Source organism: Lagenorhynchus albirostris, chromosome 8 (genome assembly GCF_949774975.1).
Source record: "Lagenorhynchus albirostris chromosome 8, mLagAlb1.1, whole genome shotgun sequence".
In the NCBI taxonomy this organism is placed as follows: domain Eukaryota; kingdom Metazoa; phylum Chordata; class Mammalia; order Artiodactyla; family Delphinidae; genus Lagenorhynchus; species Lagenorhynchus albirostris.
In genome coordinates this window covers 103,335,285-103,360,699 of record NC_083102.1, presented here as the reverse complement: position 1 = coordinate 103,360,699, position 25,415 = coordinate 103,335,285, and the positions used below count along the sequence as shown (strand labels likewise).

Genomic DNA, 25,415 nt, shown 5'->3' with positions numbered 1-25,415 from the left:
AAGTAGGAAGACCCCCAAACACAGGGTTGGAAAACAGTCTGAGTATGGCCCTCTACCCTGGTTCTGTTCTGGCCCAGCTCTAAAACTACCAGCTGCCAACTCTTGAGGGCCCATCTCAGAATAACCTGGGAGCAGACCACCACCCACTTTACGGAAAGCAAGGGGGCTGGAGTGAGCGAGCAGCACGGCAGGCGGCAAAGAGGGGGGTCTGCAGGGCCCGGACCCACCCTCTCGAGATCTCCCACCCACACCCACCTCAGCTCAAAGACGGGAAAGGGGGGAAGCCACCGGGCAGGTGGAGGCTCCCTGCAGAAACCCTGAAAGGAAGTGCCTAGTGAGATGCCTCTGCCTGCATTTCTGATGCAGTAAGATGCACTTACCGATCTCCCCTTAATCAACAGTGAACACACCTGTCCCCTGCAAAGAAACCAAACAAAGCTTACCTGTCGGGGCTTTTCTGGGGCTCTGGGTGTCTGGTGGCCGCCTGGCTGGACCGAGAGGACCCAAGTGAGAAGCGGCAGCCGGTCACGGTCACGGTCACGGGGTCGTCGCTCCCCGCAGCCCCCTCCTCGGGCTCAGCATGGTGCCCAACTCCAAAGCTGAAAGGCAAAGAGGCCGTCACTGAATGTGCTGAAGTTGCACAAGTGTGAACTGTATGCCCTGCGCCCAGGAATACTTTTTAAAAGGCCTCCAGAAGTTGTTTTTCTCAAGAAGACCGTCTAAAAGACAGACTCTTTTCGAAAGAAGTCCACAAGAGGCAGGTTTCTAGATGCCCCGTCAACTGACTGCAGGGACAAATGCCCACAGACGCCAGAAGAGCCACGCGAAGCCACTGGTCCCAGGTCACTGCCCTCGAGCTTCCCCTCCCACCCCCCCTTTACCCCCCGAAGCATGCGGGTAAGGAACGGGCAAGGCCTCCACCCACTTGCAAGGCCAAGTTTACCTGTCAGGCATGCTTGGGGCCCAGATCACAGCCCACGTCCTTCCCAGGTCCTCCCAGGCTGCAGCCCTCACACCACCCCACAGGGACCGTCCTCATCTCAGACCAGGTTCCGGCCCATGGTTCTGGAAGGCTCTGCACGTGGCCCCTGCATGTTCCAAGGGAGGGAGTTTGAATCCTGTCTATTTCCTTCGATCCAAGGATCCAACTGCTATTACTGGGGGCCGAGGCAGTGTTCTAGGGGTGGAGGAGACGGTGGGGACCAAGATGAAAGCTCGCCCTGCTGCAGGGGAGTGTCTGCTCACCTAGGCACCGCCACAGGGCAGAGGGGAGACAGCGCGCCACCCGGAGGATTCTAGCGCACGGCCCTGGAACACCGCCGAGCCTCCCCAAGTCCAAATGAAACGCGCTCACTCGAGGACTTAGCAGGGAAATCGGCACAGAGCAAATGCTCTGTGGACGGGAGTCTTGAGCACCGCTGTGCCTGTTTATCTGAGATGGTCACTGCTTGTGACACGGTGTCCTTGGGTGGAGAACACATCACTCAGGGAAGTTAAACTAACTTACCCTGATCATTCAACAAGTGGAAGCAAAACCTGCCCTGCCTCCGACCTGACATGGAAGACGTCACGGATCCAGAAAGTAGAAAACCACTGCGGAAGGTCCTGCTGGGCACACCGGCTAAGAATCAGGCGTGGGAGCCAGAGAGCCTGGGCCGCCTCCTGACCTCACCCCGTCTCAGCAGGTGACCTGTGGGTGGATCACCAACTCCCTAAGCCTCAGGGTCCCCGGCTGCAAAATCCACACCAAGATAGTATCTCCCTCCAGGGCTTTTATGAGGATGAGGGCATGCATGTAAAGACTTAGGATCCAACACACGGCAAATGTGAGACAAATGCTAGTTACTGTGACTAGGACATGTCACACAAGGCTCCCACTGTCAGGTGCTGAACACGTCAGCTACCTGCAAGCTGTAAAGGCTGCCGATGTTTAGAGGTGATGCTGACCTTTCAGGGTCAAAAGGGGAGACACCTGACGCAAGATTATTTGACTGCGTACAAGCAAAGGCATTGAAGGGAAGGTCCTCCAAGAATTTGTAAGTCTGGAAAGTGTTATAATGTTTATGTCGAGTGGAACATCTCTAAATTCGAGTAGCTAAGTTGACCACAAGTTTTACAAAAAAAAAAAAAAAAAAAAGGCACATGGTCACAGAGGCGTGAGGGTCTTTGAACGACAACGAGCTGGTGTGTCCGGCAAGGTCACCAGGTCACAAAACGACAGTGTATCATATATGCCTGTCATCACCTCTAACCATCTCGTTCTGAGAGGTCTCCCTCATCTCCAGAGAACCAGCCTTTGCCTGGAGGCCCATCCAAATACCCCAGGACCACCTGCAAATGCATCTTTCAGGCCTACGCCTTCCAACTGACAACACACGTTTGCGAGATTTACTTTTTATGATGGGCAACATAAGTTAATCCACAATTAAAGAAAAATGACATAGAGTCACCTGTCAAGCTGCTCACCACTTCAAACATTTTTGTCTGTTTTTAAGAAAGTGGATGTCGCACTTTACAGCAGACAAAAACAAGACAACACGATTCTTGAACCCGATGAACTGAAAAGAGTTACTAAGATATAGCACCTCATCAGGAACAAACCTCTAGGGGCTGTTTCCATGGCCCCATCCGGCACCCACAGCTGGGACCTCCACCTCCCACACCCCCCCCCCCAGCACAGCCCCAAAGGCGTCCTGCGGGGACCTGGCCGGCTGCACTCACGCCCACAGAAGTGATGGAACTCTCTGGGCGCTGATCGCTGCTCTGGCAAAACAGCGCTTCTCACGCAGCTTCACAGGCAGACACGACATAAAGTTGAAATCTTAAAGAATATAGGAACTTGGGCAAAAAAGAAATGTCTTAACTTACTTTGAAAATATTTCAGGAACAAAGGACCTCTTGATGTCTGCTGAGTGGCTCTGATATCTTCCAGAAATTCCTGAGTTAATATAAAGTTTTCCTTCTGTCTAGCTTTCTCACACTAAATATTTAGAGTCATAACAGGGACTATTTAGACACTCAACAAACCCCAAGTTTCATGATGAGGCTATTCGGCCTGTTTGGAATGAAGTCTGGGGCCTCTCAAAAGGGGACAGAACACCTTTCATCAAAAAACTTAATTTCAGTATTTTACTGATCTCACAGGCCACTCTGTTTTCACAGAGTAAGAAGGCGCTTATGAAGACAAACTGAGAAATACATGAATGAAAGGGAATCGAAGAAAAGGCAACGTTTTTTAAGTAATTATAAAGTTTCAGAATGCTGTTGCCAGACCCTGTGGTCAGCTTAAAGGAGAAGCTCAGGATCTGCACTGTTGCTCAGTGCTGTCAGGTGCACCTAGACGGGACCTGTATCCCAGCGATGCCACAGCTGCTTCCCGGGCAGAGATGACAGAACGTTGAGGATGAAGGATGCTGGCAACACAAGGAAGTTAAAACAGAGGGACGTTCCCACCCAAATGCCGACATCATGCTTTCAAACCGCAGACACACAGCAAAGGTCTGGCAACAACTCAGCAGTGACACCCTGGCCCCAGCCAGGAAGGCATCTCCCGCAGTAGCCTGTCCACCAGCAGACCCTCGGGGCTCCACAGGATGGAGAGCATGGCCCAGGACGGAGCACTCAGGTCTCAGAAAGAGCTTCCCAACTGGACGCCACCACGAAAACCGACAAAACTTATCCAAAACATATGAATGGGCCCAGACCCCACCCGGTGCTCAAGTCTAGGGTCAAGCAGAAGCAAGGGGCCTACAAGTCCTCACTATGGGGCTTCCAGGGGACGCCAAGCAAGCCCAAAGATGGGTTATCCAGAGGAAGCCTGTCCAAGGCCACACAGGTCGGAAATGCAGCTGGATGAAGGGACTGCCTCCCTGGAAAAGGCAGGACACTTCTCCCCAAAACTAGCCCAGAGTCGCAGGGCAGTGAGGGGCAGGACACACACAGACACACACACAGACACACACAGGCGCGCACAAACACACACACACACACACACACACACACACACACACACACACACACGGTAACTGACCAGATGACAGACGGAAAATCCCCGCTCTCCACAGCTGACATGTATACATGCATGCATTAGTTTGGCCATTCGAACAGCCCTATAACATAAACTAAAGAATATCACCACCCCTCCGTGAGAGACATAAAAGGCCTGGGTGAATGGAAACATACTAAGTTCCTAAATGGGAAGATAAAGAGCATCACAAAGATTCTGATTCTCTTCCAAGTGATTAATTTAAAAATTAAAATTAATTTTGTCAACGAAAGGCAGTATCCATCTGAAGTCATGAAAACTGACAAAATAAAATAAATGGTAAGACTGCCCATTACAGAGCATTAAGGGAGAATTCCTCCCATCCCAGAGAAAGACACTCTAAAGCACAAGTAATTAAAACAGTGTCGTGCTGGCATAGGAATCCGTGCTAGCATCCATCACAAAGGGCCAGGCTTGTGAACATGAGGGTTACAATTTCATTACAGCAGCGCGTGCTACCCTAACCGGAGACTGAGTCCGAACCACCAAGCTTCCACCACTGGCACACACAGGACCCGTGGCCCCGGAATCCCTGGGCTCCGCCTGTTCCCTGACTCCTCTGACGACGTCACCCAAGATGAAGGTTAACACCGTGATGACTGCAGAGATGGCCATGACCCTTGACCTACCACCTCGTACACATCAGATACCTCACCAAATGCTCTACGACCTCCCATGTCAGAGGTTCCCAAAGATTAGGAGTAAATACATGCGGGACACAGAATGAGACACACATAAATGAGTGGCTCTTAACTAAGAGTAACTAAATATTGTCAATTCTTTAAGGCGGAATTAATCACCCCATTTGACAGATGGAGAAACCAAGCCCAGGAGACAACGCAGTACCCACCTAGGTCACACGGAAGAGCCGAGATTTATATCCACAGATGTTTGAATCCACCCCACCTGCTTCATCTTGTGGCTAAAATATCAGTTGTGTGATAAGAAAATAGACACCTTTTGCACTTATTTGTAAGGCTGCTCTTCATTTTTGTGTCTTTCAATTCCATTGTTTGCAGCACAGTTGTTTTTTTTTCTCTTTTAGAGAAAAGAAAGGAAGAGCCTGAAATTCAAAGCATAGAGGATAACTGGAGGGGGTGGGCGTAGGGGGTGGAGGGGATACCCTGCTTGCAGGTAACTGAGATTTCAGTGATGAGGCGTAAAATAAGAAGCCCTTTTAACCTGATAACAGGCACCTCCTGCGGGCAGGTGGCCAACAAGAGGAAGAGACACCAACACCCTCCACATTAACTTAGGGCAGGAAGCCCACGGTTACAGTATTAGCCACAACTTTTGGAGGTTCTAGACAATACAATGAGATAAGGAACAGAAATGTGGTGTAAACACTGACTAGAAAAAGAGAATAAGCCTGGCATTATTTACAGACAAAAGGTTGGACAATTGGCTGGAAAATGTGAGCGCTCACATGAGCATCTAATAAGGTGGCGATCCCAGAGCCCACACGTCCACGGCTCTTCTGGATGAGGCTCCAAGACGATGAGAACTTCTAACGGGAGAACAGTGTTATCCACAGACGCAGCAGAAGTCACCTACTTAAGAAATATGTGCCATCTGCAGAAAGTCATGGTCCGAAAGGATACACGCACCCCAATGCTCACTGCAGTGCTGTTTACAATAGCCAAGACATGGAAGCAACCTAAATGTCCGTCAACAGAGACATGGATAAAGAAGATGTAGTATACATATATACACAGTGGAATATTAGGCATAAAAAATAATGAAATAATGCCATTTGCAGCCACATGGATGGACCCAGAGATTAACCTACTAAGTGAAGTAAGTCAGACAGAGAAAGACAAATATCATATGATATCACTTACATGCAGAATCTTAAGAAAAATGATACAAATGAACTTACAAAACAGAAACAGAGAACGAACTCATGGTTATGGGGTCGGGGGTGGGGGAAGGATGGGGGGATATACTGGGAGTTTAGGACTGACGTGTGCACACTGCTGTATTTAAAATGGATAACCAACAAAGCCCTACTGTAGAGCACAGGAACTCTGCTCAATACTCTGTAACAACCTAAATGGGAGAACAACTGAAAAAAGAATAGGTACATGCATATGTATAACTGAGTCACTTTGCTGTACACCTGAAACTAACACAACTAACACAACATCAACTAGACTCCAATATAAAATAAAAATTAAAAAAAAAAAGGAAAGAAAAAATACATACCAGACCCTTGGAAAAAAGCAAAAGGTTGAGTGAGGAACCTGAGAGACACCTGCAGGAGGACAGAACAGCACAGCAGGACCGCCTCCCCAACCTAATGAACACCCCAGTTGGCCGGGGGCCCCGCCCACTGACCCACAGGCAGCAGCAGACACAGGTCCAGAGCCCAGGAAGGAGTCTGGATGAGGCACATGACGACACAAGATTGAGATCTAGCATCATTCACGCCCAACAAGCCCCAGCGGAGTCCTCACCTGCCGCCAGTCCTGATGGATCAATGGCAAGCAGGATAAAACCGCCTAAGAGGAAATCTGGAAGAATAATGCTACAAAATCTGGGTGAGGAAGAGCTTTTTTTTTTTTTTTTTGCGGTACGCGGGCCTCTCACTGTTGTGGCCTCTCCCGTTGCGGAGCACAGGCTCCAGACGCGCAGGCTCAGCGGCCATGGCTCACGGGCCCAGCCGCTCCGTGGCTATGTGGGATCTTCCCGGACCGGGGCACGAACCCGTGTCCCCTGCATCGGCAGGCGGACTCTCAACCACTGCGCCACCAGGGAAGCCCGAGGAAGAGCTTTTAAGCCAGACTCTTCACCGGGAGGCCAGGAAGGAGAAGTCAACTCCTTTACAGCAGAAGACCCTCTGTGCAAATTCCAAAGACGCGCACAAAGCCTCAGGAGAAACTACCATCAACGCAGGCAGCAACCGGCACTCAGTAAATCTCTCGTTTATTAAAATAACACAGGATGAGCAGCCCAACATAAGAGCAGGGAGAGGACAGAAACAAACAATTCGCCAATACACACGTGAAACACACTCAGCTTCACAAGTAACCATGGAAACAAAGTATAATAGCAACAAATGAGCCACAAATTTTGATGCCTCTGACTGCTGAAAAATTTAAAAACTGGGATGAGCCCCGAGAGCTGGGGATGGCCTGGGAGCAGGGAGGCTCTCCTGAGTCGTAGGTGGGGTTCCCTGAACAGGCTCTGGGGGGACAACTGGGCAGCATCCCCTAAACTTCAGTCTTAGGAGCGGGAATCCCACTTCTCATAACTGATCCTCACCCGCACGTGTGCGATGGGAGAGCTGGAAACAACCCAGACACACCTGCTCGATACCACCCGCTGCAGCTCCCAGCATCGGCTCCCACCAGGCACGCATGCGGAACCCGGGGTGCCTCCGGCCTTCCTGCCTCTCGCACCTCCCGCCCGTGCAGCCCACCAGGCCACTTAATTTTGTCAGAAGCACCTGAAATCCACCCACTGCCTTCCTACGCCAGGCCACCACTCCCATCTCACCTGGACCCAGCTCCCAACACCCGCTGCATCTTCACCCCCTCTCAAGCCAGCAGTGGGCTTCAGACACACCCCACCACCCACCAACAGCCACCAGCCCAGACCCGGGGGCCCTGCGTCCCCTTCAGGCTCCCAGGGAGTGCTGACCCAAGATCCACCCTGCCACCGGCCTCCCCCAAGTCCTGCCGCTTCCCTCCTTGTGGCCCTTGCAGGTTCTGTGTCCTCTCTCAGGGGTGACCCCACCTTTCTTCCTCCTCCCCTTGAAACTGAGTCCCAATAAAACCAAATTCCCCTGCCAAGTTTTTGATTAACCTCTCTATCCAAAACGTTATTCCCTTTCTAGTTGTGCACCTGTTCCCCTCAAGATTGAAGAGTTAACAAAGAAAAGGGGGGACTGAAACCGAGCAGGACCCTTCGGGGACCTCCCGGGTACAAAAGCCCCTCTATGTCCCCGTTCCTTGTTTGTAGAAAAAGGCTTTAGTCTCCTAGGGTTCTCCCTGAGTTCCAAAGAGCAGACTCAAGCGGTTACTAATTAGGGAAGGGAGGAGATACAGAAACAAAGGAAAAGCAGTCCAGCGAGAAAAGTAATGACAATAGTTTATCAATAAAACAGAGTCCTAGCTCCTTCTCAAGGGATAAACAAACGTAACAATCTGACGTATATCTTTGAGTTGCTCTGCAGAAACTAAGACCCTCCCTCACACCCCAGGTGGAGGACGGTGACTACATGCTGAGCAAAAGCGTAGACCCCAGACTGGTTGGAACCAGAAGGTTGGTGCTGAAGATTCCTGTCACCTCACCACCAATGAATCAGAAGCTGCAACCCTCACCCCAAATGTTGCCCTTGAAAACCCCTTCCCTGAAAGCCATCCGGGAGTTGGGGGTCTTTTGACTGCGAGCTGCCCATTCTCCTTACGTGGCGCCTGCAATATAAACGCTGTCCTTTGCTTCACCACAACCCACTGTCTGTTGATGGGTTTTGCAGCACTCAGGCGAGCGGGCCTGTGTTCAGTTTGGTAACACCCTCCCCACCTCCTCTCCACCCTGTCCCGGCCCTGGGACCCTGCTGGTCCTGCAAACACATCGGGGGTGCTGGGGCCGCTTTCCAGCTACTGACACTGTGTCTGTGTCCCCACCACGGAGCCACTCTGCAGCCGGGGACCACATCTGTCCTGGACACTGTAACGTCCTCAGCTCTCAGCAAAGGCCAAGGGTTCAAAGCTTTGTTGAGCACATGAAAACACATCCCAGTGGGAGCCTGGTGACAGTCTTCCAGGGCAGGGATTCTCTGGGCTGGTAGGCGAACCCCACAAAGCGAGGGCCTGGCTCAGCCCCGGGGAGCAGCCTGCCTCCTCCAAGGCCTCAACTTCTCAACCCTGTGATGAGAATGAAACAGTCCCAAGCTCACTCGAGGACTGAACGATGCAACTCCCACAAGTGCTCCTCACAAGGCAGAGGCAGCACTTGACAAAGGGTGACTAGCAGATGGATGAGGGAAAGGGCTAAGAGCTAAGGCAATGCTCATGTCAAAAGGAGGAAAGTAACGTGCATGGGCCTGTCCAGGAATTTGACAGAAAAAGACCCAGAACAACTCTGACCGGCGGGAGGCCACCAGGATGAACAGAGAGCGAGAAACTCTACTCCCTCCGCAGACTTCTGGGTTGGAGTTTTCACAATGAGGAATGCGAATTCCTTATGCAGAATTAACATTTATCTTTCTAGGAAGAACTGTAGTCAAGGTTCAGACCAGTGGTCCTGCCTGCTTCTCCTCGCTCCCTGCCCCACACCCTGGCTCTCCTAGCGGTCTCCCTCCCTCTGCTCCAGCAGCAGCTTCTCCCGCCCATTCTAGGAATTCCAGAGGATTCCTGCCCTCTCCCTCCAACAATGAGGCCATTAAGTGCTTCCACGGGTCCTTTGGACATGCTGTTTCTAGAAATGCAAAGTATTTGCCTCTATTTTCTTTTCTTTATCTTTCTTTTGCACTTTCTTTCTTCCCTCGAGAGGTTAAAGAAAAAACAGGATAACAGGAAACTAAGTGAACACGCTATAGCGCGTGGAGAAAGCACAGGACTTATCGTTCAGGCAAGCAATGGTTTCACATGAAGAAGGCTCGGCAACAGCTGGTTAGGATTTCTCCCCTCCTCACTGAATAAATTGACAGGAAACAGAGTCAAACAGAGTCAATCTGGTTCCAAAGCTCTATCGCCACTCTGCCAACAGCCCGTTATCAACATTCGCCAACAAGTCACAGGGTGCACCCCGAAGTCCAGCCCCCAGCTTGAGACTTTCTACTTCAAAGAGAAACATCTTTCCTTCCTCTGGATCGTTCAGCACATGCAGTTAAGTCATGACTGTGGGTTCTAGGTTTCCAGGATAAGGTATTACAGGCTGGTCCCTCAGCTCAGAAGTCGAGATCTGAGGAAGGATCAGACACCTAGGATTTACCCAAAGCATTAAGGCTCGGAATACGATGACCAGCGGCTCTGAAATGCACTATCACGCGTGGTGGGTGGATCTGGTGGGGCTGAACACTGACCCAGTTGTAGGCATATTCGAAACTACCATGTTTAACAATTTCATCTACTGCTATTACTTTTAGAAAATCTAACAGCATGGATCCTTAATGACTTCTCAGTGTCTCTGTGTGATGAGTCCTCCTCCGTCTGTGCTCAGCCCCGTCAGCAGCTTCCCGCTGGCCAGTCAGCCCTCCCAGTGGCCAGAAAGCAGCGCAGCCCAGCCAGCTCCCCATGCTCCAGCCACAAGGACACCTGAATCCTGAAGGGATGGTACAGGCAGGAATGGGACCCCAGAAAGGCTGTCATTGGTTGCATCGCTGTGTGCCCCCAAATCCACATGCTGAACCCCGAACCTCCAATGTGATGGTGTTAGGAGGTGGGGCCTTTGGGAGTTCACTGGGTGAGATGAGGTCATGAGGGTGGGGTCTCCATAATGGGATTAGGGCCCTTGGAGGAAGAGCCCAGATGTAACGTACAACATGGTTAACGTAATCAGCATTGCTCACGTTATGTACAAAGTTGACAGAGTAAACCCTAAGAGTTCTCATGATAAGGGAAAAGTACTTTTTCTTCCCTTTTACTTTGTCTCTGTATGAGACGATCGGATGTTCACTAAACATACTGTGGTCATTTCACGATGGCCGTCGGCCAGATCACTACGCCCTACACCTTACGCGTCTAGGGTGCCGCATGTCAATTACATCTCAGTAAAACTGGAAGGAAGCAAAGAAGAGACCAGAGAGCCAGCGTGTACTGTACGTCCACCACGGGAGGAGACGGTGTCCGCAAACCAGAAAGAGGCCCTCGCCAGACACTGAATCTGCCGGTGCCTTGATCTAGGCCGTCCAGCCTCCAACGCTGTGGGAGGGGAGTGTGTGTTGTCTAAGCCCCAGTTGTGCGACAGCAGCGCCCCCAGATTAGGCAGGGGACACATCCTGCCCACGTCCCCCAGCACAGCTGCTCAGGAGGGACAGGAAGGCTCATCTGCTGCTCCCCAACCCCACACCCTGGCCCAGGCTACCCCAGGCACCACCCACGGGCGACAGGCTCTCCTCTCCCATGGGGCCCCTCACTCGGGCCACTCCCCGGCAAGCAGAATGTTCTGGTCGGGCACGTGAGCCGGCCTCTGGTCTCCTGGGTCCACGTCCACCGGTCCCATGGATGTCATGGCGTGGCAGCCACCACGAGCAGCCCCTCCCGCTGACCCCGCAGCCCTCGGCCACGCCACAGGTATGGCTCAGGCCCCCAGGAACAGCTCATGCACGGTTCTATCAAAGTCATCTCCCAGATCCTACCTACCAGTGAGCTCACCCCAATGGGGCCTGACCACCCTGCTCCGGCCCGGTCATCAGCTCAAGTCATCAACCTGTTCACAATGTAGCCTGCGGTGGGGCTGGAGCCTTGACCAACGGGGGTACCGGGCAGAGCAGACCCTCCTGGCCCTCACTGCACCTTTCCATCCTTGCCCATCCACCCACTGTGCCCTTGTCATGTACCAGTGACCCGGTTCCGTGTGCCTGGGACTGGGGAGACGGCCCCATGAGCAGCAGAATCCCTGGGGCATTCTGAACCTCAGGCTCCCGCTCTGTGTGAGGAGGGCCCCAGACACGCACCTGCGGAGTGAGGGTTTACTTGGGTAAAAAAGTGCTGGGTTCTCCAAACTGCAGACACAGTGGCCACACGCCCAGCCTGCATCCTCTCCTGGCCCGGTACTTGTTCCCAGCGACCCAGGAATGGCTGTGCTAGGACAACGCAGGCACGGGGTGAAGCTGGGGCCCTTCTCCTTCACGTAAGTGAAGGAGACGACCTGCAACAGTACGAACGGCCTGTAGTACGAAAAGCCAATGTGGGGGGCTAGGCTGCAGTCATTTGTGTAGAAAGGATGAAGACTCACTCTGCTCCCTCGACCCCCAAATAAACCTCAGTTTAGAATCGATTCCCCTGAAGGAAGAGCGTGTTCTTTCCATGCCAGTTCTGTCGCTGAAGACGGTGCACCACCCCGAGTCTTTCATCAACCCGGGAGTTCACAGCCGACCGCCGAATGCTTGGTGCCCCCTTCCTTAACCACCTTTTCACATGCTCACCTGGGCCCTGAAATTCGTGACTTTTCTCCTGAATTCTCCTGAATCCAAGTCCCCCAACAGGCATGGAGTGCGCACTACGTCCTCAACCTTAGCACTTAGAGTTACAGAACCATCAGAACATGGTCCCTAACCTTGTTTTTAGGGCGATCCATGCAAGATACAGGCGTGGGGCCAAATCACTGTCAAGACCCTGGAACAATAATGTGGGAAGAGAAACGGCTTGCGGCACGCGTGCCCGATCGTTGCCTTTATCAGTTCTGCAGAAACAGCACTCACGGGCCGAAACACCTTCGAAATGAACTTGTTCTCAGGTATCCAGCAGGGGACCCTCAGCGGTTGGTAATCCCCACGGGGACCAGCCCTAAACAAGCACTGACTTCTTCAGGAATTCTAGCCACTCACACATCACTGACCGAAGATCAGGTCCCCCCTCCCGTCTGGGAAAGTTTGTCCCTCGGAACAGAGGCAAAGGAAAGGGAAAAGGGGGAGCTTATTCACCAGTGAGACGGCGACTGGGGGCCTGGCGTCCCAAGCACTTCGCTCTGAAGCCCGCCTCTGCATCAGCTGAGTGCACCTCAGAATATTTACTGTTCCTCATGCGGACAGAGTCTGAGGGGCGAGGCTGCCTCTCCCACTGAAAAGCTAATTCAGACTTCAGTTCCGGCATCAAAATTCACACTTTGCATCTCCTTCTCCTTCTCCCGGCAATGTGAACTATGAAAATAGTCACAACAGACTAACTTCAAATGGTCTCCTATAAAGATTACTAAATCTTCTTAGAATTCTATTGTCTGCCATGGCTGTGATGCCCAATGCTCAGAAAAGGTCAGCCATCAGTCCACACAGGGGGCTTCACGGGAGGAAAGACAGTATCAAGACTCAAGAAGGAATCTTCCATTGTGACCAAAACCACTTGCGTTAGCGACTGGAACAGGCTTCTGTGCAAATATAGATCCCATGTTCCTCCCGGCCCTTGCCCTTCACGCTTCCCAAGCTCACTGGGTGTCGACACCCCAAGGATGTGCTCTGAGGCTCTCACACGTTACCTGGATGCTAAAGGAATAAATGAGTATCTGGTCGCATCCCAGTTCCTGGGGCACAGCCCCTAAAACTCCGGAGATCTCCAGAGTGGTGTCTTTTGTACGCTGATGAGGTGACAGGCAGCTGGGGGCCCCTAAACAGCTGCAGGATCGGATTGGGGCTGGTCACCAAGAGGCGGAGGCATAGTTAGAGGGTTGGAACTTGCAGGCTTATCCTATGGCCTCCAGTGGGGAGAGGGGCTGGAGACTGAGTTCATCTCAGTCTCAATGAATTCAATTAATTCAACGGCCAATGAGTTAATCAATCGTACCTGCCGACTGGAACCTCCACAAAAACCCCTCAAGGACAGGGTTCAGGGAGATTCCCAGCTGGTGAACACTCTGGGGGGCTGGGAGGGGTGCACCCCACCCCTATACCTCACCTCATGCATTGCTCCCGTTTGTCTGTTCCCGAGCTGTGTCCCTTACAATCCCTCGGGGTAGTTTCAAGCCCTTTAACCTATGAAATCCGATTCTCCCTCCAGGCAGACGGTGTCAGAGCTGAGCCGAGTTGTAGGACGCCCAACTGGTGCCCGGACAGTCGGAGAACGGATGTCGGGAGGACAAAACCTGACATTTGGTGTCAGAAGTGTTGTAAGTAAAAACAGCTCAACCCAACAGAGGAAAAACAGGCCCCGTGGCCAAGACTGCCCGGCCCCCCACCCTGCAGGCGCTCAGGCCCTGGCCTGCGGCTCCCACCCTCACCCCGCGGGTTCTGAGGTCTCCAAGCAGCACACTGGGGCCCTTCGTGCCCCCCAGGCTGCGGGCATCCCGGGCCTTCCGATGCCCCAGCAGGAAGAGGGCAGAAGGAAGAGAATGCCGGTCCCTATGCTTCATCACAGCTCGCGCTTTCCGCATCCGATAAAAAACGCCACCTCCCTCTGCCGTCCTGGTCTCCGCTGGTGAAATTTCCTTGGCTCCAAGGTGCTCCTGGAGGCACCTGACACTCTTTAGACTCCCCGCCTGTAACCATGACCTAGGACAGGGCAGCCCACACCGGGTGACACGCGGGCAGGACGCGCTCAGCAAACGCAGCTGGACCTGACATCGGAACCGCCCTCACTTCGCAGCCTGAACCGTCACGCACAGCTTCCTGCCACCCGTGGAGGCTGACACCCGCACCCACTCCCCAGACCCATCTGAGCAGCGCAGGTCACCTCAGCTGACACGTGGCTCCTGGCACCATCATTTCCACTTGGCTTCCATACTTAATTTAACCCCCCAAAGAGCCTGAGAATGCCAGGAGACTGAAGACCCAGGCTCCCCTTTATGTGGCCTCCATAACTCTGGACCTGGAGGCTTCAGGCCTCTCTGAGCTACAGGTGATACAACAGAAACAAGCAACCAATCAAAGGGACTGCTGGTGCCCCTGCCGGGCACTCCTCCAGCTTCCCCAGCGGGCGGGGACCCCAGCCTCTTGAGCCCCTGTTCCAAAACCTCCTGCAAGACACCACGATGTGACCCGTCCCTTCCCTCTTGGTCCCTCCCGACTGCATCCCAGAGCTTCCTGGAGGCCACATGACACGTGACTGGGGCAGAGCTGAGCCCAGGACCCCCTGCCAGACGGGAAAGGGATTTACAAAATGTAAAATGCTGTCAGTCTCATTAAACTTCTGTTGTTTCGAAAAATATAGTTATTTTTTCTTAAAAGATGTTGCTTAGGTTTACATATAGTGAGTTTATTATTCTTTTTACAGAACAGTATTTTTTAAATTTCTATCTTCATTTCTAAAATGATAAATAGCAATACAGAGGGCCACGTGAACAGAAGCTCTTCAAGGTCTTCTGCCACCTGTAAGAGCGTCAGGCGTTCCTGAAAGCAGCCACGGCACCCAGGCCAGGCCCTGCCCACAGGCGGACAGCCCCAGCCCCAAAGCTGAGGCCCCCAGCTCTCCTGTCTCTCCTGGGACAAGACCCACAGAGACTTCTTCCTCCCTTCGCATTTTCTTTAAAATGAGACTGAACCCCAGACGTGGCCCTGTAAAGAGTCGCCAGCCAGAGCCCACGTGGAGGGCACTCTCCTCCAGGTGCACAGGGGGACCCGGCTCGTCCCCTCTGACTGTGGCTGGTCCCTTGCTGATTCTGGCAAGATGCAAGGCTCTGAGTCACTCAGCACCTTCTTCCCTCCCCCCTCGCCGCTCCCCCCCCCCCCCCAAATAAGCCACCAAATGGGCTGCAGCAGAGGGAAATGTCACACGTCCAGTATTTCCAGTTTTCAAGCAGAGTTCTAGAACAGCCGCAGGCCGGGCAGGCCCTCCCCTCCCCCGGGGAGCCGAGTGCAGACCCAGAGTGCAGGGCAGCTCCGAAGCCAACAGCAACAATACACCCCTGCCCCCAACAGCGCTGATCCAGGGGGCGCTTCCTTCCCCCGACCAGGGAGCCCACGGCCCTGGGACCACGGTGTCTCCCCGCTCCGGGCTCCCGCGGGAGGATTACCCATCCCGGGGCTGCACCCCGCTTAAGAAGGGGAAAGAGGATCTATTGCTGACCTGAGGACATGAGATTGACTCTTCTAAATAGGGCAAGAGCCTCTGTAATACCTGTTATCTCCAGCCTCAGGAGTCCTACCCTGCACAGACCCAAGAGGACCAGTGCCTGCGTGCACGTCCTCACCTCGGGAAGGCCCCACGTGACCCTGCCAGGCTTTAAGAAGTCCAGTGAGGACTTCCCTGGTGGCGCGGTGGTTGAGAGTCCACCTGCCGATGCAGAGGACACGGGTTTGTGCCCCGGTCTGGGAAGATCCCACATGCCGCGGAGCGGCTGGGCCCGTGAGTTGTGGCCGCTGAGCCTGCGCATCCGGCGCCTGTGCCGCAAAAAAAAAAAAAAAAAAAAAAGAAGTCCAGTGAACTCAAATGGCATCTGTGTGCCCTGAAAGCCGGCAGTAACATACCGGAGCCTAAGTGAGATTGCCTCGGGGGATGGCGATCCATGCAGGAGGCCTCCTTCACCCTGGCAATCACCCCCAACGATCGCCAGTGTTGTGAGAAATAAAGAAAGGACAGAACTGTGAGCGTAGTGGGGCAAGAGGGGTTCCAGCCTCCATAAGGCCTCAAAACCCAAGGCCTTTGCTGCAACACGCAAAGCTACAAGGTGGCCACCTGGCCTGGAAACAAAGGTGAAATGATGTTACATCACAATACAGGGCAAAACGCACCCCTGCCTCTAGATTTAATAGCTCCTAGACCATCCTGAACCCAAGAGTCCCAGGACTGTCAAGAACACAGAATCTTTCCTGAAAAATTCCCCCAGGGAAAGGGAAATGGATGAAGACCTGCTGTGTGTCAGGCACAGTGCAATGAATTTACTTACATTTTCCTTCAATGTTTACACATGCTGAGAGCAAAGAATACACATCTTGGACAAGGTCCTTCCTCTCACCGTTAATGCAAGTCTGTGCGCCCGACACACAGTGAGGCCAAACAACTGAAACGTCGGAGTCTGGAGCAGAGGAAGGTTTACTGCAGGGCCATGCAAGGAGGTGTGGTGGCTCACGCCCTGAAAAGCCTCGAGAAGAGTTTCGGCCAAGCGAGAGGGCGGGTCGTAGGGTATGTGATCAGCCTGCGCATAATTCTGATTGGCTGATGGTGAGGCTACAGGACGGTGTTATGGGAGTTCACCCTATCAGTCCTTAGGCTCCAGGAGACCTGGGGCTACGGGCTCATGGTCATCAAGTAGTTCTTCCATTTGGTGGGGACAGTTTTCACATCTGCAAAACTCAGGAAATGTGCATCAAATACTATTATCTAGGTAATTCAGAGAGGAGCTAAAGCAGAGGATATGGGGAAGGCCTGTCCCGGGAAGGCCCCATGGGGTCCTGCTAGGTTACACTGCCACACACACCCTTATGCATTCGTTGGTGGAAACACACCACCTCCTCCTTCCGTGGTGGCATCCAGGGATACAGAGAATGATGGAGTTGGCGTCCAAAGACCTGAGAGGGCAATTCTAACTCTCCCACTAACGCCCACTTGACCCTGAACAAGGCATCTGACTGTAAGGGCTCCCATTTCCCCATCTGCAGAAGGAAGACTCTCTCTCTCTTGCAGCGTTGTCCAGAAGAACACATGCAACCCTGTAAAATCAGAGCTACGCAGAAGGAATCCACCCCCACCCAGTCCAGTTCTTGTTCTGTTCCTTCCCAAACAGCAGCACGGGATCTCGTCCCAGCAGTTCTGGAGTTCTGCAGACACCTCTCCATCACCCCAGCCCAGCGGCAGGGGGAGAGCAAGGGCCCCATAAAAACCAACTCAAGTTTGGGTGCTTTGTAAAACGTTCTCCTAAATGTAATTTACTCTGTGACTGTTCACACCTTAGCAGTCTTTCTTAAAAACATAAGGATCATTCTAAGACGAAAGGATTCTAGAGAAATAAAGGACAGAAAGCTAGAAGAGATGCACAAACCAAAAAAGAGAAAAATGGCAGATGTTCTTCCTTATCAGTAATTACTTTAAATGTAAATAGATTAAACCCTCCAGTCAAAAGGCAGATGTTGACAGAATGAAGGAAAAAAAAAAAAAAAACAACCCACATAATCCAACCATATGCTGAGACTCACTTTAGATCTAAAGACACAATCAGGTTGAAAGTAAAAAGATGGGAAAAGATACTGCATGTTAATATTAAAAAAGAGAGAGAGAGAAACCTGGGGTCACTATACCGACATCAGACAAAACATACTGTAAGTCAAAACTATTACAGAAGACAAAGAAGGACATGATGCATTGAGAAAAGAGCCTCAAAATATATGAAGTAATAAACACTGACACAACTGAAGGGAGAGACAGACTGATGGAGGATACTACTAGGTGGAGATTGTGACACTCCACTCTCAGTAATGGAGGGAACAAGCAGACAGAAGGTCAGTAAGAAACAGAGAACCTGAAAAACTGCAAACCAACTGAACATCACAGATGCACATGGAACACTCCCCCGAACCACAGGAGAACACACATTTTTCCGAAGCGTGCATGGAACCTCCTCAAGGATATGTTCAGCCACAGAAGAAACTTTTCATATATGAAAACCCACATCCAACACCATAACTCAGTGGTGAAAGAGTGCGAGTTTTCTTCTAAGATCAGGAACAAGACAAGGATGTCCACATTCAACACTTCTATTTAACATAGTGTTAGAGGTTCTAGCTAGAGCAGGCAAGAAAAAGAAATAAAAGGTATCCAAAATGGAAAAGAACTAAAATTATTTGTTTGCAGATGACATAATCTTATATGTCGAAAACCTTAAAAATTACACATACTCACAAGAAAGTATTAGAGTTAATAAATGTATCAGAGTTACAGAATAGAAAATCAACATGCAAAAATCAGTTGTGTTTCTATGTCCCAACAACGAGCAATCTGAAAAGGAAATTAAGAGAACAATTTCATTTATAATAGCATCAAGAATAATCAAATAATTAAGAGTAAATTTAAACCAAGAGGCAAAACACTTGTGCACTGAAAAACTATAAAACATTTCTATATGAATATAAAGAAGACATAAATAAGAAGAGACATCTCTAAATCATGGACTGGAAAACTTAATATCAAATATCAAATGTTAAAACAATCTACAGACTCAATGCAATTCCTATCAAAATCCCGCTGGCATTTTTAGAGAGATAGAAAAAGCCATCCTAAAATTTATACGGGTTCTCAAGGGACCCTGAATAGCCAAGACAATCTTGAAAAAGAAGAACAAAGTTGGAAAACTCACATTTCCTGATTTCAGAACTTACTACAAAGTAATCAAGACAGTGTAGTATTGGCATGAGAACAAACATAGACTAATGGAATAGAACAGAGAGCCCAGAAATAAACCCTCACACACATGGTGGGTAAATTTTCAACAAGATGCCAAAACCATTCAATGGGGAAAGGACAGTATTTTCAACAAATGATTCTGGGGAAACTGGATATCCACATGCAAGAAAATGAAGTGAACCCTTACATTACCCATAAACAAAAACTCACTCAAAATGGATCAAAGACCTAAACGTAAGAGCTAAAACTAGAACTCTTAGAACACAGAGGGGAATATCTTCGTGACACTGGATTTAGAAATGAGTTCATGGATACGACACCAAAAGTAAAGGACACAACAGGAAGAACACTCTCTGACAGAAATCGCAGCAAGATCTTTTTTGATCCACCTCCTAGAGTAATGGAAATAAAAATAAACAACTGAGACCTCATTAAATTCAAAAGCTTTTGCAAAGCAAAGGAAAACATAAACAAAATGAAAAGGCAACCCACAGAACGGGAGAAAATATTTGCCAACGAATCAACCAACAAGGGATTAATCTCCATAATATACAAGCAGCTCATGCAGCTCAATATCAAAGAAACAAACAACCCAGTCAAAAAAATGGGCAGAAGATCTAGATACACATCTCTCCAAAGACGACATACAGATGGCTAAAAAGCACATGAAGAGATGACTGTCACTAATTATTAGAGAAATGCAAATCAAAACTACAATGAGGGACTTCCCTGGTGGCACAGTGGTTAAGAATCCGCCTGCCAATGCAGGGGACACGGGTTCGTGCCCCCGTCTGGGAAGATCCCACATGCCGTGGAGCAGCTAAGCCCATGCTCCACAACTACTGAACCTGCTCTCTAGAGCCAGTGGGCCACAACTACTGAAGCCTGCATGCCACAACTACTGAAGCCCGTGTACCTAGAACCCATGCTCCGCAACAAGAGAAGCCACCGCAATGAGAAGCACACGCACCGCAACGAACAGTAGCCCCCACTCGCAGCAACCAGAGAAAGCCCATGCGCAGCAATGAAGACCCAACACAGCCAAAAATAATAAAAAAATAAATGAATTAAAAAATAAAAAAACTACAATGAGGTATCACCTCACACCGGTAAGAATGGCCATCATCAAAAAAATCTACAAACAAATGCTGGAGAGGGTGTGGAGAAAAGGGAACCCTCCTATACTGTTGGTGGGAATGTAAACTGGTACAGTCACTATGGAGAACTGTATGGAGGTTCCTTAAAAAACTAAAAACAGAGGTACCATATGATCCCACTCCTGGGCATATATCCAGAGAAAATCATAATTCAAAAAGATACGTGTACTCCAACATTCACTGCAGCACTATTTACAATAGCCAGGACGTGGAAGCAACCTAAATGTCCATCAGCAGATGAATGGATAAAGAAGATGTGGCACATATATATAATGGAACATTACTCAGCCATAAAGAAGAATGAAATAATGCCATTTGCAGTGACATGGATGGACCTAAAGATTGTCATACTGAGTGAAGTCAGTCAGACAAAGATCTTATGTCATCGCTTATATGTGGAATCTAAAAAAATGTACAAATGAACCTATCTACAAAACAAATAGAGTCACAGATGTAGAAAACAAATGTATAGTTACCAAGGGGGGAGGGAGGGAGGAATAAATTGGGAGGTTGGGATTGACATACACACACATATATAAAATAGATAACTAATAAGAAGCTACTGTATAGCACAGGGAACTCTACTCAATACTCTGTAATGACCTATCTGAGAACAGAGTCTAAAAAAGAGTGGATATATGTATATGTATAAATGATTCACTTTGCTGTACAGCAGAAACTAACACAACATTGTAAATCAACTATACTGCAAAAATAATTAATTAAAAAAAATAGATAAATTGAACTTCATCAAAATGACAAACTTTTGTGTACTATAAGACAAGAGAGTGAAAAGATAACCCACAGAAAGGGACAAAATAGTTACAAGTCATATATCTGATAGGGGATTAATATCCAGGATAGATGGAGAGTGCCAACAACTGAAGAAGAAAATCTAGACCACAGTGAGATACCACTTCATACCTATTAGGACAGCTATTATAAGGAAGGAAGGGAGGGAGGAAAGAAGGATGGAAGGGAGGAAGGGAGGGAGGAAGGAAGGAAGGAAAAAGACAAAGAAAAATTGGACATTACCAAGTATTAGTGTGGATTTGGGAGAAATTGAAACACTTGTGCACAGCTGATGGGAATGCAGTATGGTGTAGCCTCTGCGGAAAAGAGTCTGCCTTGTGGCACGTGTTAACCTTCAAGAAACACTAAGTTGTTCAACATCACCACAATGCTTGATAAAAGACGACAAAGGAGCGAAGTCCAAAGCCCCACGGGGTCCTTCAATGCACGTGTTGACCAACGAGGAGGGAAGAACACAAAAATTCCCAAGGGCTCGTTATCGAAGGAAGGATGTTGGTGGCAGAATTCTTCAAAAGGTAGAAGAAGGGCTTCCCTGGTGGCGCAGCGGTTAAGAATCTGCCTGCTAATGCAGGGGACACAGGTTCGAGCCCTGGTCTGGGAGGATCCCACATGCCGCGGAGCAACTAGGCCCGTGAGCCACAACTACTGAGCCTGCGCGTCTGGAGCTTGTGCTCCACACCAAGAGAGGCCTTGATAGTGAGAGGCCCGTGCACCGCAATGAAGAGTGGCCCCCGCTTGCCACAGCTAGAGAAAGCCCACGCAGAGAAATGAAGACCAAACGCAGCCAAAAATAAATAAATTAATTAATAAACTCCTACCCCCCAACATGTTAAAAAAAAAAAAAAAGATAGACCCTTAACTCTGAACCAAACTAAAAAAAAAAAAAAAGGTAGAAGAAGAGGTGACACTGCAGAGTGGAGCCTGACCCAGAGGACACAGGCTCACAGATGCAAGTAAGACCAAAGCTGCCGTAAGGCCACCTCCCCTAATGGGAAAGACCACCTGGCCCCAGGATCCAGTAGAGGGCAAAGCTCAGGCTGACAGAAGATGGACAGGGAGTCTCCTAGGGACACAGAACTTGTCTCTCTCCACAACCTGAGGTCACCCGGGGTTTTCACCCGATGCTGAGACGTAAAGGTGCTAAGCAGGGCCTCAAGAGCAGTAAGGCCACAATGGGGCCACAAACCCTACATTCCTAAAATGAAAGCAGGCAGGGCTTCTAGACCATGCAAAAGGCTGCAAACCTTTCTCAAAGTTCTCTCTCATCATAAACAAAAGAGAAACCACTGAATAAAACCCTCGGCAACCCAAGTGAATGTCAAAGCAGGACTCTGTGCCCATATTTATAAATGGAATAAAGTATGGGCACATTTACAAATGCCACGTATAAGTGGAATACTGCTCAGCCATAAAAAAGGATACAGTGGCATTTGCAGCAACATGGATGGACTTGGAGGGTATTATGCTAAGTGAAATGAGTCAGACAGAGAAAGACAAATACTGTTTGATATCACTTATCTGTGGAATCTAACAAATACAACAAACTAGTGAATATAACAAGAGAAGAAGACTCACAGATACAGAGAACAAACTAGTGGCTACCTGTGGGGGAAAGAAGGGCAATACAGGGGTGGGGAGAGGGGGAGGTACAACCTACTGGGTGTAAGATAGGCTTAAGGATGTATTGTACAACATGGGGAACATAGCCAATACTTTGTAGTAATTGTAAATGGAGTGTAACCTTTATAAATTATATTAAATTTTTTAAAATTAATCTTAAAAAGGGCACAAATAAAACAAAACAGAATGCCACATATAACAACGTAGGGCTAATCACTAAAAATTCTCAGCAAAATTCTCAGACTAAAGTAATAGCATCAGTGATAACAGCTCTTACAAGGAAGGTAAAGTGTCCTTTTCAGAGAATTTCTAGAGAAAAAGAACCTGAAGATAAAGGGAGAGGAAATGCATCGACTTTGGTACACGAAACAAGGCCCTGACCAGCAGCAGGTGTGTGGCCTGGGAACTGGACAGAGATGTGGGTGGTCAGGCCCCACCCATCTCACTGAACTGGAACCTGCATTTTAACAGCATCCCTAGGAGATTCATGGGTATCCTGAAGTTTAAGAAGTGCTGTTTTCAGACACTGTTCATATTTAACCTGTGTCCATACTGAAATTTGCCAGTGCCCTCCAGGAAAATAAGTGAAAAACACACATCACTTTTTTTTTTTAATTGAGGTATACTTGATTTACCGTATTTTATTAGTTTCAGGTGTACAACACAGTGATCAACATTTTTATAGATTATTCTCCACTTATACTTACTATAAAATATTGGCTATATTCCCTGCGCTGTACAATATATCCTTGAAGCTTATTTATATCACTTCTTTATTGCTGGGTGAACGCACACCATCCCTCTGCTGCGGTCCCCCTTCCTCCAAAGGAGGCCCCGCTTTCAGGCTAAGTGGGGCGGGCCCAGACGAAGGAGGCAGACAGGCTCCTCCAGCATCTGTCCAAGGACGGATGCAGCAGGCCCTCAGCCATCTGGAGCAGTCTTCAAAACCCTTCCCCGACTTGAGCACGGACCCTCCACTGGGTCTTCCATGGCCACAGGGGCCAAATGTGATTTACAAACAGACCAAGAGCCAAGGTGCCACCAGCACCGCACTCAGAAGCCAGCTCCCAGACGCAGCCAGGGAAATTCCATTCAGGAATTCCTCGAACCCCCAATGAAAATGAACAGATAGTGGAACCCGTCAATTCTATCGAGTGCATTTTTCAGCAGCGAGTACACATCCTGAGCAACCCTCCAGGGCAGTACCCGTGGTCCCTGCTTCACCCTGACGCCCACTGCACCCCACAAGGAGACCGTACCTCAGCGTACAGTACCCCAAATTTTAAGTAAGTGTTCTTCTGTGGGTCTTCGCCACCCGATGCTCCGGGGAGGAGAGCAAATTCCCCACGAGCCACCTGCATCCCCACCCAACACACGGAGCTCGTGGGTCCCAGCTAAAGAGGGGTCATGACCTGCTTCCACGGCACACAGGGACAGCCCCGCAGATGCCACTGAAGGCCCAGGAGCAGAGACATGCACCAGAGTCCAGGCAGTGGCCTGGTCCCCGGGGGCCACTTCTAACCGCACCTGAAGCTCAACACCTTGGGGCATCATCAAAACCCCTGATCGGTCGCCGGCGGCCTTTCATCCTTACGGAGACCAAAGAGCGAAGGCGCCCACTTCCTGCTCACTCACTGGGAGGGAGACCTTTGGCAGTACAGACAGCAGGACAACAGCTACCTGTGCGCTGTGCCTCCAGTGAGACCTCTATCAACACCCCGGCAGGGACTCCTGCCGCCAACCGACAAGTGGCAGCTGATCAAAGGGACAATCCACGTGTTAACAGGTGGTCGGATTGTTTTCTGAAGTGGGCGGGCAAGGAAGTCCCACCTGCGCTTGGGGCAATGAGTTGGACCCCATCAAGACGGTGAGATCTCCCCGACATCTGCCTCACTTGACCTTAATGGTCCAAGAGGTGTCCCCCAATGAGAGCGTAGGCTCACGAGCAAAGACGCAACATGACCAGATGTGTTTATCCGAGGCTTTGAGGCCAGATTACACATGCCATCGAGGTTAAAGGAAGTCCAGCCGGGCATGGACATATACACACTACCAAATGTAGAATAGATCGCTAGTGGGAAGCAGCCGCATAGCACAGGGAGATCAGCTGGGTGCTTTGTGACCACCTAGAGGGGTGGGATAGGGAGGGTGGGAGGGAGACGCAAGAGGGAGGGGACATGGGGATATATGTATATGTATAGCTGACTCACTTTGTTATATAGCAGAAACTAACACACCATTGTAAAGCAATTATACTTCAATAAAGATGTTAAAAAAAAAAAAAAAAAAAAGAAGTCCAGCCAGGTCTTGGCATTCCATTTTCAGCAGAGAAAAAAGTCCCGTTCTCCCAGAAGCCCCATCTGTTCGTTTTCCCAGCTGGTTCCCACACCCACTGCCCTCCACTCGGCTAAGAGATAGTGGACGCGCTTATCTGGGTGCAGTTACTACTTGTTACACATTAAACAATGAAGATCACAAATGGTTACATAACACCGTCCCCTGGCTAACGTCCACAGAGGCCGTGGGATCCTGGATTCCGGCGGCGGCACGGCCTGAGACCGGTCCAGGAGTCGCGCTTCCGAGAACGCGCGCCACTCGGAGACCCTCCACCACCAAAAGGCGCAGCGAGGACGGTGCGCCGCTGACCGCCAGGGCCTGTGCAGGTGACCCCGGGCTGGCCCCTCCCGGCCGGGGCGTGGACCAGAACAGAGCCCACCGTGGGCTGGACTCCGGCGCATCCTGGTGCCAGCCCGCTACAGGTTGTGCCGGAGCCGCCGCACGGGGTCGCTGCACTCCCGCAGCCAGGGCTCGGGTACTAAGGAGTAGGGCGCAGTGCGCAGGGCAGGA

The 25,415-nt window shown here is 50.2% G+C and overlaps 1 protein-coding gene across 4 annotated transcripts in view; it reads right to left on the bottom strand.

The window, feature by feature from the left end:
- GRB10 (growth factor receptor bound protein 10) overlaps window positions 1-25,415 on the bottom strand; it is a 196,562-nt gene that overhangs the window by 161,378 nt on the left and 9,769 nt on the right. For 3 of the 4 annotated variants that reach the window (XM_060157514.1, XM_060157512.1, XM_060157515.1), the window contains exon 2: window positions 444-599. The gene's annotated coding sequence lies outside the window, so the exon portion shown is untranslated. Of the gene's footprint in view, window positions 1-443; window positions 600-15,832; window positions 15,954-25,415 lie in introns of those variants that run through there. The other variant, XM_060157513.1, reaches the window with a different exon arrangement.